General features: G+C 35.0%; 1 long non-coding RNA gene across 1 annotated transcript; it reads right to left on the reverse strand.

Annotated features, from left to right (window-relative positions):
- Positions 1-773: 773 nt before the first annotated feature.
- Positions 774-8,159, reverse strand: LOC139961934 (uncharacterized). Its single transcript, XR_011791100.1, has 3 exons — positions 8,128-8,159; positions 6,300-6,479; positions 774-4,293 (listed from the first exon to the last, which is right to left on the reverse strand). It is a non-coding gene; the product is annotated as an uncharacterized lncRNA (long non-coding RNA).
- Between the last annotated feature and the right edge of the window lie 6,517 nt (positions 8,160-14,676).

Here is a 14,676-nt window from a genome sequence, read left to right on the forward strand (position 1 = left end):
GATAGTACATTATGTAGTAATGCTACTAATACCACATCAAGACAATTACACTTGAGGGAACCAAGTAGTGGTAGAAACATAGGTTTACTTTGAAATATTGATGTAAACAATTTCACTCTTTCATCAACCAAACTATATATACTTGAGAGTGAAAGAAAAAAATGTTGAATATCTGGAAATATCTTGAGCAACCTTAAAAAAATTATTCAATTTATTTACAAGTCATTAATAACTGCATAGAAATGCCTCGTGAAATGAAATGGCTTATTCTCCCTCCCCAACTCCCCTCCCACCCCACACACCCTTTCCCCCCACATGCTCTGTTACAATGTAAATTATTCTTAGTGTCAAGAGAGTAGTAATAGTAGAGTGGTCCAACGTTGGTTCCGAAAATCAAGGCCAGCAAGTTTTCCCGTGAATACAGGAAATTGTTATTATATTTGTCTTTGCATATTGTTCAGTTTGGAGGAATTAATGTTCCATTTATAGGTAAGCATTTGACCTGACCACATAGCTGGACTACATATGCGTTTTAAAGCTTGTATAAAATTTGACTACATTGCTGGAGTAACATAGCTGATAGCTAAACCGTAGCTCGACGATATATGTGATAGCTTGACTACATGTCATTATAGACAGTAACATCTTGGAATAATTTGCCAAGAAGAACAATCCAAATAACTTTCAAGCTGCCCTAAAATACCATAAATTCCAGGTTTTGAGATACTAAACCCCCAAAATTCCACAAAAAGAACCCCCCCCCCCCTCCCGGTCTGAGTGAGAAGCACAACATACAAACTTTTTGGACGCACAAGTTGAAGTTTAAAACATGTGAAAACATTTCCACGATTTCTCGCAATTAATAATACCAGTCCTGTCCACTTACCGATAACCGATTAATATTACAAGAAGCCTTACAAACTGCCTTATCAGGCCTTTAGGATCTCTTTTAGAAAAGCTTAAATTATTGCTAAATAGATTCAGAACGATTCACCAGAGGTAATCAGCAGTATAAATATCAGCACAAATTTCGCATTTTCTACCAAACATTGAAAGGTCACTAGTTCTATGCTAGAAAGGTCAAAGAATGGTCACTTAAGAACTTCAAAACTAATTACTCATTGCAATTAACTATAATATTTCTTCATATCACTTCCTTTCAGTAGACCACAGCAATTATTTCATTAAAAGCATTCTTCCATGTCTGTAAATCACCTATAGTGGCCCCAAACCTCCAGACAAGTTTTGAAGAACTTTGAAGAACTAGCAAGTTAACATTTGGGGCAAATATTGATGACTTCTTAATGGAGGTCTTGTTTTATGAAATTTTGAGTTAAACATTTGTGAATAATACTGTCTTTTAATAAAAAATTTTCTTCAATATTGGTTAAATTTGACTCCAATCGTCTGTGATACCCAAGACTACGTACAAGCGTATAATTTAAGTTATGCTCGTTCACTATACTGAGAGTATATATAAGTATGTGTTTGCAAATATTTGCACACGTCACACACACACATTTCTGAATCAAACGGAAGCTGGGACCGACAAGACGGCATTTGAGAGATGTTAAGTATGAACGAAAATTTCATTTTAAAACAGGAAAAACATTTTGGGCCAAATCTTCTACACAGATCTTGACTGATATGCTAGGCCTATCCTTGATCTAATACAATACCATAATAAAAATTTCTCCTTCCTCCTAAAGTGATGAAAAATTGATAAAAAAATTGCAGCCAAAGATGCAACATTTTGTTTATCTTTACAGTCCAAATTAATCTCTTCAATAACACGTTACTGGAATTTAAGATGAATGAGGACGTTCTTTGTGCTCGTTTTTTGCAATCTGTTTGCAGTCAAGAGAAAAAAATAAAGTTAGGGTATGTCACTTTTCTTTACATCCCATACGAAATATAAAACTTGACTTTTGAATGTCTTTTTAATATAATTTGATAAAACTATAAGAAGTAATCCAGTAATGCCGCATTGACTTTCATACCCACACCCAATCTGTAAACCACGTACCTAAAACTCATAGCCATTTATATTATCTTTGCCTTGATCTCTTAACAATGAATCATCAAGCTCTTCACTAAATATCTCTTCTTCTACCAATAGTCGCAATAAACAATTTTGAAGGTTGTTTCGGGAAAGAGAAGGAGGGGAAAAAAATATTGAAAAATGAATATATCGAATTTAGGCTACGCCACGTTATAATATGACTAACAAAGGAAATGACAAACTTTCTATGGATATTTAACATTTTACATCCGATAGCCAGCACCAGTCTAGTAACACAAACATGTTTAGTAGCACAAACACCAAATGTAACCAAATGTTACTAGTAACCAAACTAGTAACCAAATGTCTAGTAACACAAACACATTGGGTGACATAGTGCAGTTAGCAACGACACTCCCGATATTTAGACTTTTGCCATCTTTTTCTTCAAACTACCTGAATGAATACAAAAATACAAAATCAAATGTAGAGGAGTGAAACAGCAGTGTAAATCAATAAAGATTTCTTTATTCTGTATTCCTGTAATCCAAAGATTATTCAACGCAGAAGTAATGTTGAGTCGATTCGTGATTTATTAGCTTTGATATCTGGTAACTATCTGGTAATCTGTTAATCTGCTAATCTGTCAATCTGGTAACTAAACAAATAAAAACGAAACATACGTTTGTAATTAAACAATCAGGAAATCGATTAATGAATAAGTCAATTATTGAAGAATAAATGCATAAATCCAAATCATACAGAATAAATAATCATGTATGCAACAAATATATAACGTTATATCAATAAAAACTAAACTTACATAAAATCTTTGGTTTAACACTGGAAAATACTTCTTGCTTCAATACGTTCTTGATATCGACTGAACTCAAATTACGGTAAATGATCGTAAAGACAGAACCAACGAAAACAACAAATTTCAAACATATACTCACGCACGCACGCACACTCGCACAAACACGCACACGCGCAGTAGCACTGCAACTTTACATGACGCACACTTCGTAACAATCACAAACAACATATCATGTGAGCGCGTTTACAAGCAGCAGCGAAAATAAGCCAACTACTCAGTACAATTGTGGGTTCCAATTCAGGGTTAAGTCAACTCCTGCGGGAGCTGCTTTACACATTATCAATGCCATCATCATCATCATTAATTTCATATCTTCTAAAACAGCTAATGACTGAAAAATCAATAGATCTATTGACAGACTATTGATAGATCGATTGATGGATTGCTGATAGATCTATCGTTTTTGGATTTACTGACAGATCTTCTGAAAGATCTACAGATAGAAATAATTGATCTACCGAAATCTACAAATATATCTCTCGATCAAACTGGTCGATCAATTAATAGATCTATTGACAGATAATTTGTTCTGTTGATAGGATTTATGAATTAATTTACTGACACAACTCTTGATTTATCCACTAACAGAGTTATTGATCTACTGACTGACCGATGATAAAATCCTGATAAATATCGATTGATAGATCCATTGAAAGATCTATTGATCGATCTACTGACACAGTTTCTGATTGAGCTATATATAGACACTACTGACTGATCTATTTATAGATCTAATGACAGATAAAATCCACTGGTCTACTGATAGATCCATTGGCAGATATATTGAACAACTATTGATTGATCTACTGAGAGCACTTCTGATTGAGCTATAAACAGATGATTTGATAAACACTACTGACTGATGGATCGATAGATTTATTGATATCCCTTCCGACTAATCTAGTCAAAGATCTATCAATAGATCAATTAATGACTCTTTCAATTTGTCTGTGTCACTGACAATGATGGTTCACTGGGTCTGGCTTAACATTCATGTCTGATTGATACTTCATTGTCCAACAAACAATCAATCCTGTAGATAAGCAATGATGCTTCTTTCAACAACTGAAATCATGTTCTGCACAAAACTGGAGAAAGTTTGATTTCAAGTTTGGAAAGTCACAACAAAACCACACAGACCTCTGTTTGGGCTACAACCAATATCCAGAATTCACAACAACAACAAAATGATGAGAGACACCACCTTAGTATTAAACCTAATACTAAACATACAGAAGTTTCTTCATCTCAAGCATCTTCTCACTTCCTCATCTGAACATCTCAGAGATTGATGGATGCGGCTCCTGTCACCATGACAACTGCTAGTCTTTATCATCTCAGCCAACTCTCCAGTTCCTCATCTGAACATCTCAGGCATCCTTTTGTCCTGACACTGCTAACCTTGCTGCTGTCGCTAATGAAGAAATCAAGAAACAAGAAAGTTTAAATAACAAAACTAAAACATATAATTACATTAAAGGATGACTTAAAACCATCTCATGGTAAAATTGATTTGGCCATTTTAATCATGGAAATCCCAACTAATATTTTGTGATGCCCTGCAAATTAAAGAGTTTGTGATGCCCTTCAAACTTAAGATTGTGATGCCCTCCAACTAAAGACCATAACTTCAGCATTGTGTAAGGATATCAATGAAGTACATGAAATACAAGCAAAAGGATAAGATATCACAGATCTACATCACAAAGATAAACTCAGTTTCTTTAAGTAATGGCAGGGTATTTTTTAACCATTTTTAAACTTACATATTTTCCCAGGTCAAGAGATTCCATAGTTATATGATTGTACGACATCTCATGGTGAAACACATTTGACCATTTTAATCATGGAACCCCAATTAAGATTTGTGATGCCCTTCAAATTAAAGAGTTTGTGATGCCCTCAAATTGAATATTGTGATGCCCTTCAACTAAATATTGTGATGCCCTTCAGGATAGATGATCTCAGGTACTCGTAAATCATCTACCTCATTCACTGGATTCAAAGAAGAGATTTGCATTTCTCAAGTGTTAATAATTACATAAAGCAAACAATCATCTCTACCCTACATAATAGAGCTAATTTGAAATGAAAACTCATTTAAAAAGCTAGGCAAGAATTCATTATATATATATATATGTATGATATGATATATATATATATGTATGATATGTTTGTACACCATCTCATGGTAAAACTGATTTGACCATTACAGACCAGTTACACGAACAAGCTGAATATTTTTTGCGGGAAACCACGTCCATGTGGCTTCAATATGTTATATTAATATTTCCAGATATTATTTAAAGTAGTTTCATAGGTAAACAACATATAGACACTTTTAGTTGCAAGATACTTCTTTAAATGGTGTTGGTGTGGTGTTACCATGACATTACAATGCTAGAAAAGTTTTGCAATTAAACATTAAAATGAAGACTTTTTCTTAAGAGAATTTTCATTGTAAAATCAATTTTGTTTCATCAATTGTGTTTTCAATTGTGTTTTCATCAGGAACAGCCCAATATTCAATCAGGAATACTAGAAAATGTTTAAAGGATTTGATTTGGTTTTACAGCACAAATACCAGTAACACCATGATATTAACACACGAATACCATATCAATGAAGAAATCAAGCCAACAATCATCTTTACCCTATATAATAGAGATAATTTGAGATGAAACACTCCTTTAAACAGCTAAACAAGAATATCATGTGATTGGGAGATCACAGCATTAATTACTTACTACATAAGACTGAAGACTTCAGCTAGTTTTAAGCCACATTTAATTTAGATTGTAATGTTTTTCTTTCTAAGTCTTAGTTGACCTTCTGGTGACATCGTTTCCAGCAACGACATGTAACTTTCACATTCAGAAAGGAGGGAAAATTGTAGTTTTAACCTCCTCTGTGGCACTATCAAATCAAACATTAACAAAATGTCAGCACTTTTCTTAGCTTTGAAGCTATTTTTAAGCTTTTAAGAGAGCTTGTTCATGTGAAGCATCTCAATCATATAATTCAAAGAAGACTGCTGGGTTTACTTCTTCTTTCAAAGAATAGTTCAGAGTTCTTTCAAGTTTATTCTAGATATTTTATCTCCACATGCAAATCAAATTTGCTGTTATTATTTGTTTTAGGGGTTACAGAAATTGAAGGCACTCTAAACTAATCTTTTAAAACGAAATCTTGAGTTGTGGTGTCTCTCAAAACAATTATCGATAAGGTCACAAGCCATTAACAGATTCATCTGTAAAGACTCACAATTGACTTGGAATAGTCGGCCTTAGGTTATTTGTTCCACAATTGTTTCTATCTGTCAGAAATGTATCCGTATATTTAGTTTTAGACAGATTCTAGACCTTATCCAAATCATGATGAGAGACAACACCTTAGTATTAAACCTAAGAATAAACATACAAAAATTTCTTCATCTCAAGCATCTTCTCACTTTCTCATCTGAACATCTCAGAGATTGGTCGATGCAGGTCCTGTCACCATGACAACTGCTAGTCTTCTTCATCTCAGCCAACTCTCCAGTTCCTCATCTCAACATCTCAGGCATCCTTTGTCCTGACACTGCTAACCTTGCTGCTGTCGCTTATGAAGAGAAAAAGAAACAAGAGTGTTAAAGAAAACGAAACTAACACATATAATTACATTAAAGGATGACTTAACACAGATTTAGAACATTGAATACATTGCTACTATTAGTGTACATTGTATTTTGTTTTTGGATTTTAGCCTTTAACCATCTGTGGCTCGGAAATCTTACAGTTCTCTCCTTGTTAAGTACAAGGACTATTGAATCAGATTCAGATAACAAGTTTCAATGAGTTATGGACACTAGTATTTAACATAGAACAGTGAAAACAACAATAATTCTGTTAAATAAAATTTGTGATATATTTTGGCATTTTGTGTAGCAATTTGGTTACTTTGGATGACATTGCAATACCAGATAAATGAGTCCCCGGTCGTAATGGTGGAGAGGTTTGTTACTTCAGCATAGTGCGAGGATATCAATGAAGTACATGAAATACAAGCAAAAGGATAAAATATCACAGATCTACATCACAAAGAAAAACTCAGTTTCTTTGGTCCTAGCAGGGTTGTTTTTAACCCTCTCACATTAACAAATTTAAATATTTTCACAGGTCAAGAGATTCCATAGTGAAAAGATTGTACACCATCTCATGGTAAAACTGATTTGTTTTCCTTTACAATATTTCAATAAATATATTTGACCATTTTAATCATGGAAATCCCAATTAAAGCCTCAATACGTGTTTTCTGATGAAGAAATCACGCCAACAATCATCTTTAGGCTATATGATAGAGATTATTTGAGATGCAAAACCCCTTTAACAAGCTAAACAAGACTTTTTTTGGGGGGGGGGGGGTGGTGGGATCACAGTGCTTTAATTTAATTTAAACTGCAATGTTTTTCATTCTCATTCTTTCATTACCTGCTATTGACATCGTTTTCAGCAACAATATATATCTTTTACATTCAGAAAATGAAAACAGAGGGGAGTTTGTTGTTTTTACCCCATTGTGGTTATCTGAAATCAAACTTTGCAAAAATCTCATGAGTATTAAACAAGACATTTTGTTACTTTTGATAGAGCTTTTCATCTTAAGCATCTCAATGGAATAAGGTCAAGAGAGGGTTTTTCAGCTTGCTTCTATTCAAAAGAATAGTTCAGAGTTCCTTCATATTTATTCCAGACATTGTCTCTCCCCATTCAAATCAAACTATTGGACATGGTGTTTTGGGGGTTACAATAAAACAACATGAAAGAACTCTCTTCAAAAACCTTTTCAGGTGGTGCCTCTCATAACAATTATCTATAAGGTCACAAGTCATGAACAGAATCATCTGTAAAGAATCACAATTGATGTGGAATAGTAGGCTTTAGGTTGCTTTTAGGTTATTTGTGTTTAGGTTGCTTTCAGGTTATTTATTTTTAGGTTGCTTTTAGGTTATTTGTGTTTAGGTTGCTTTTAGGTTATTTGCTTTTAGGTTATTTGTGTTTAGGTTGATTTTAGGTTATTTGCTTTTAGGTTGCTTTTAGGTTATTTGTTTCCACAATCCCTTCCATCTGTTATATTCGTGTCCATATATTCAGTTTTCAAAACACTCTAGACCTTATCCAAATCATAATAAGAGGCAGAATCTTAAATTTAACCTAATAATGTTCAAACCTACAGAGGTCTTTTTTAAGTATCTCCCTCAGTTCCTCACCTGTACAATTCAGATACTGTTGGATGAAGCCCAGTCACCATAACAACTAGAGTTGTGCGGTAGTCGGATTTCACACAACCGGTAGTGTTGCAACATGAATACCGGTATCGTAACTACAACCGGTATTTTCCTCAACTTTCATCTATGGTTCAAAGCACTTAGTTACGAGACTCAATGTCATACATTCAATATGCATAGCCTAGAGTACTGCCCACGTATAACTGGACATGTGTACACGCATATGATCGTATAAAGACGTATCAACAAGTACAATCGCGTATAAACTCGTTGACAAACAAATTGCCGCCATGTTCCACGGAGGATAAGTTTACTTTGAATAGTTAGCAATATTTTGAAGAAATAATAAAGTGTTACTAAGCGTTTCTTGTGTCAATTTTTTATATTATTTTTAACATTGGTTCCAACAAAATGAAAAGAAAAAAAAACTTCCACCCAACATATTTGAGGCAGGGCCTGTTAAAAACAAAACATGTTTCTCTTCCGCGCAATGGGCCTCCTTTTTCCTGATTCCCGAGTTTCTATTCGGATTACAAGAAATCTAAACTATCCTTAAAAATTATTTTGTAAAGGTTGGAACATATTCCAAACTAGTATCAGCGCACGAAAAGAAGAAAAATTGCCGCCCGTTTTTTTTTCAGATCTCAGTAGGAGAAACATGTATTTTATTTGGATCATATACTGTAGAAAAACTTTCGTTCCCTAGCTGTAAGTCGATTTTCATAAAACCTTCACAAAAATTAACAGACTTGTTTGAAAATGGATTTTGAAGCTCAATCAACAATTTAAGAAATGCTTACCGTTAAATACTGGCGTCAAACAATACATTTCGTATTTATTCCAATAAAGATCCACAAAGGATAAAAATGCTAAGTAGAGCTTACTATAGAAGATAGAAACTGCATGGTCATTTTAAGTATCCAAGTACTATACAAAGAGATCGAGTTCACTGAAACATCCCTTTTCCCTATCACCTGAGGAAAACCGTCTTTTATAAATTATAGTAGGCCTACCATACAGTACTTTACATTTGATACAAAAGTTACTTCTACAACAGCTTCCCAAAATTTGTATGTGTCGCAATAGTTTAAGTTTTTACCAAGGGCAGTACCATTCATAATTTGCAAATTACACCAAAATTTACAATTGGCGTCCAGATGGCGGGAAAATGTAACATAATGTTCAATCTGTTGGGTCGTTCCCAAGGTGCGATGAACTTGGGCAAGTTGCCAAGTTCGAATGTCGATGACCTACTTATGTTCCGTGACCAATGTCAATGGGAATTATGTGTGTAAAAACTCAGGTTTTTCCACGTGTAATATATATAGAAGTTTTACGTAAGGGGAGCGAATTTCGGGGCGGCTCGTTGATTGTGAGGAAGCATTTATCTGATCATCAATTTTTGTGAAAAATATCGGTACGTTTTTTTTTTCCAGAAAATATTTTTGACTAGTAATTGGAAACTCAATGTATCAACCTTATCATTGCATTTTGGGGGAAGACAGATCTTCAAGTGCAAAATATTGTTTTTTCATTCAAGGTTATCGTGGTTTTCTTGCGAGGTGTATAGGGCGTAACTTTCGATGTAGGCTTAGAATTAGGATCGGCCGATGCCTACCTAGTTTGCATGAATTTTTACCTAAATTCAATTTAATTTAACGGGAATCACTAAGCATGTCGGAAAGACAGGACTCGACTTACTACTAATACTTTAAGTTTAAAAGTTCACAATGTAAAGTTTTAACTATCAACAAGTCCCCACGTGTTTGAACTTCAGACAATAATAATGTAAGATAGGGGCTACACAAATACGGGATTATAAACTACATATATATATATATATACATATATAAGAATAGTTCAGATTTATTTATATCGTTAATCGGCTGTTGTTTACTCCAGAAAATATACTTTCAATACGTACAATATCAATCTTCGTACAAAAGTTCTTAAAAATAAAAAAGTAGCGAAAGATAACTAGAAATGACATCGTGGAACCCCCCGCATTAATAAACGAATCCATTTCATTACAGCATAAACTCTCAAGTACCGCACAGCAGTGTCTACCAGTACCATACCCTAGGCTATAATAATATATATACAGTCTCGTGCGAAGATGGATTTAAACTAGATATACTCCCTGCGGTTTTGGCTCAAAAAATATTAAATCGTCATAATTATTATAACAAAATGTGGTGAAATGCATAAGGGTAAGATTTTGTACATGGGAACCTTCACAATCATCGTTTGAAGGAAGAATAAATAACGAAAATTTCTGAATAACTTTGAGGTCTCGTAACATGCTGAGCCTAACTAACGTTTGATATTTGGTGTAGCCTAGGTCCAAATTACTACGTGAAAAGTTGATTCGTTAATATGTCTAGGCCAGTGCGTAAATTGATCAGATATTATTCAAACTAAGAACACAGGAGCCAGAAATAAACGTGTTTTCTTTTCTCTAATTCAAATAGTAACACGTAGATAGTTTTATTATGTCCGGGATTCCCGGGAATGATACCGAAACGAATGTAATAACCGGTTGTTTTCCCAATACCGGTAGTATTTACACATTGCTTTGTGATCGGGATTAGTCAAAACCGGGATCGGGATACCGGTATTCACTTGACTACCGGGATCCCGCACAACCCTAATAACAACTGCCAGTTTTCTCACCTCAACCGGTTCCTCATCTGAACATCTCAGAAATCGAAGGCTGCATGTCCATTTGTCCCGTTCCTGCCAACCTTGCAGCTGTTGCTTCTGAAGGAAAACCAGAAAACCAAATTTAGGATTAGTGAAGTCTTGGCAAAATTTGACAAATTTGGTCCTGGCTCCAAGACCCTTAACTACATAGTATATATGCCACAGTTGGATATGTTTCACTAAAATCATTCAAAGAATAGCCCAGAACTTGTGGCTCCCAAATAGCCTGGATATCGCAGATAACTTGAGAAATACAAAACATCACCAAAGTATACCTTTATCTCATGACTACAGACTGAGGGGAGAAAAAGACATTTAAAAATGAACACAACCCCCACAAAGAAAGAACATCACAAACAGGATTGTGACGTCACTAATGTACTTTGCTTCTAAACCATTGAGCGACATCAGTGAGATGGGCATCACATTGTCCTCTGACAATGAACTTTGACAGTGGGAGATGCCAAGTTACACCTCGACTCACAATTGCAAATTAACAGGCTGTCATTTTCTGTAGTGTTCATATAGGGTAACAATTTAGATTCAAAAGGTATTTATAATTTTGCTTGACTTAATTGTTGTGTACTTAGTTGTTTTAACAAAACGAAATTAGCCTATTTTTCTACTTTGACACCAGATTCTGAATCTTTGGCCAGTATTTATCCGACAAACACAATTAGCATCCTAAACTGCAAAAAAAAAGAACAATACAGCTGAGTGGCAACATTTACAATAAAACAATATTACCTTTCAGAGGGCTGTAACTTCCCCATCCTTTGGGTTACAGATCTTAAGTTTTCTGTTGTTTCATTTTGTGTAAATAATAGAAGAATCTGGCAAACTCGGAGTTGGTCACCAGGGGACTACTTTGTGATTTGGCATAGAATGAGTTTCCATTGTATGATTGTATCATCTACAGCATTGACTATGTAAATTGATTTCATACAAAAATGTTGAGGGGAAATTTGAACAGTTGTACCATTTTAATCGAAACAATTCATGCTCAGTATTGTGTTTACATGATTGTACATAGAACCTACAAGCCTTAGTAATCATTCTTTTCTTTGGTCATTTTCTGGGTTCTTTGGTCTTAAAGGTGCTGTTACAACACTTTTGTATGAATAAACAATAAAACAATGAAAAAATATTCAGTTGTTAAAAATTTCCCAGTATTTCCCACCTATGAATCATTATCTCCCAGTCGGAAGTATTTCCTGCACTGGTTTTTTCACGCCAACCCTGACACTAGCAAACACGTGTTACAAGCACTGCATGCAATACAACTTACAAGTGTGGTGTGATGCTAGGTCATCATTACCTTATCTACTTTTATATGAAGGAACATTGTCCGACATTATTGGCTAATTTAGCCCTACCTTACCGGCAAGTTGCAAGTGCTTGCTTGTAACATGAACAAATTCTCACCTTTTAGTCTTACCCTGAGAAATATTAAGAGGTATAATGAACAACAGTATGTCAACATGTAGGCCTAAATATCACTATTTTAGTATTATAACTCTGTAAACTTGCTGGAGAAAAAAATGAAATGAAAACCCCAAAATTCTGCAGCCAATCATGTTAGACCTAACCTAACAAGTAACATTGACACTGAATTCCTACTGTTGACTGTAGCTAACTAACAAGTAACAGTAGGCTAGGGATACTTCTATGTTGTTGCTTGCCTTTGCTGTTAATGTAAGGCTAGTACTAGCCTAGACCTAACGTCAGGTCAAGGCCTATAGTAGAGAAGGTGAATTATATTTGGTACTAATACTAATAGCCTAACATTATTACATTATAGGCCCTAGTACTACTACCACTACTAGGAAATAAACACGCCTTTATGCACAGTTAAATCACCTTCCGTTAAAGTTGACCAGAAACATGTGTAATTCGTCATATTTCACCTTACGTAAACTTTCACTCCACTTAGTTTAGCTAGGCGAATAGGCTGGAGCTAGGCCCAGGTTGTTTTGCTGTTTGTAACTTCCTATTTCCCGCCTGGCATATATTAACAGAGCGCCACCGTATTTCAAAGCCATCTTACTTTTTATTCAAGTTTTAATTATAAAATCATTTGATTCAATGATATCTTCAATTAATTTGAATATATGTTTAATTCATTATTATATCTTTAAATGGTGTCGGAAAGTTGATATTATCATATATTTTTTCTTATCGAATTGTTGATATCATGGATTCAACTCTTGATGACCTACTCAAGATATCATCAATTTATATCAAGGTGTCAAAAGTTCAGTTTACAAATTAATAACGTATCACTAGTTGTTTCACTTTATGTTTACTATTGAATGATATCATTAAATAATTTATGATAACAGTAATTGATTATTGGTATCATGAAAATATATAAGTAGATACCATTACTAAGTAATTGCTCTTTATGCTAACTTAGCACCCATCACTTTTGGGTCAGAACTTTTATGAAACTGTCCTTGAAATTTCCTTACAATTACGCTCAATTCGAATTGTGTACGAATTCGATTAATACTCACGATTTTATATCACCAGGCGGTTAGAATCACAGGACTAGCTACGTACCATCCTTACGACAAAGACAAGTTCAGTGTGTTACTAATTTATGTGTGTCTAATATGTCTAACATAAAGTCGGGTCCGTTGACTTCAGTGATTATTGTTCCATATGATGTTGCGCTACCCACCTACGTCACAGTAAAAATATCGCCACCGGCGAACCATTAGAAATAATATGATCTTTCTGTTTGCCTGTCGTTCGGAAATATCATTGTTGGTAGGCCGTAGGCCTACTGAAGTTTTATGCTTGCAAGGGGTAAAAGTAAAAGTATTTCCCCATTGGTAACACTTGATAATGACGAAGTTCACTTTGTCAGTGATTGCAACTGAAAGTGTCATTCAACAGTATCGTCACAACATGAGTGGCAGCCATACGTGACGCCTACCATGCTTTTTCCCACTAGAGAGAAAATTACGATCGAGTTGCGCAATTTCTGCAAATTTGCAGCAATCAACACAGAGACACATATCAACACACAGACATACATATCCACACTTGCATTCACATGTATGCACAAACGAACCGAGTAAGTGTGCCAAATCATGACTATGTTACATTTGAAGAGCCTCAGAGCGCAACCATTATTGATTGTAGCGGGAGGTTAAAATGATTAAGTTGTCCAGGGAGAGACCCATGGAAGGGTCAATAATAGATGGAGGTGTCCTCCTCCCGGCCCTCCGAGAGATTTGTTAAAAATGGTGAGTGCAAGTTATATGCAAAGTGGTGCGACATGTTTTGCAATTTTTTAAACAATGTTGTAGAATTTTCTACTCTTATCATATTATAGGCTGTACCGCATACATTTTGTTCTTATATTTATGAACTTACACTATGATTTTTGGAGTACTATTCAGCTGTCTCCATGGAGGGGAGAGGATCGGTCGATGAGTCCCCGATTATTTCCGGGGAGGGAGTAGGAGCTCCTATAATTAAGTATATGTGGTTTCGCCCCTGCCTCGGAGTAGGGAGTTTGAAACAGATTCGCACCCATTAATCTATTATAATATTAGACTCTACCTAATATTGGTGAGACTCAGGAGCATCGGTTTGGTAAAACTTGTTTGTTGTAAATGAGGTATACAAATGTGTCACTTTCAGATGTCCGCCGAATTGCCTCAGAAGAAAATGTGGTACAGCACTACCACCGAGGAAGACAACAATTACCTTCTTGTTCCTGGACAAACGAAAAAACCTATAGTAGGCGGAGCCAAAGGGATTATGTTCCGCACGGGGCGTGGTCTAAAGCATCACTCATAATCAGGTTCAGCTGGT

This window comes from Apostichopus japonicus, chromosome 20, assembly GCF_037975245.1.
Source record: "Apostichopus japonicus isolate 1M-3 chromosome 20, ASM3797524v1, whole genome shotgun sequence".
NCBI classification, from domain to species: Eukaryota; Metazoa; Echinodermata; class Holothuroidea; order Aspidochirotida; family Stichopodidae; genus Apostichopus; species Apostichopus japonicus.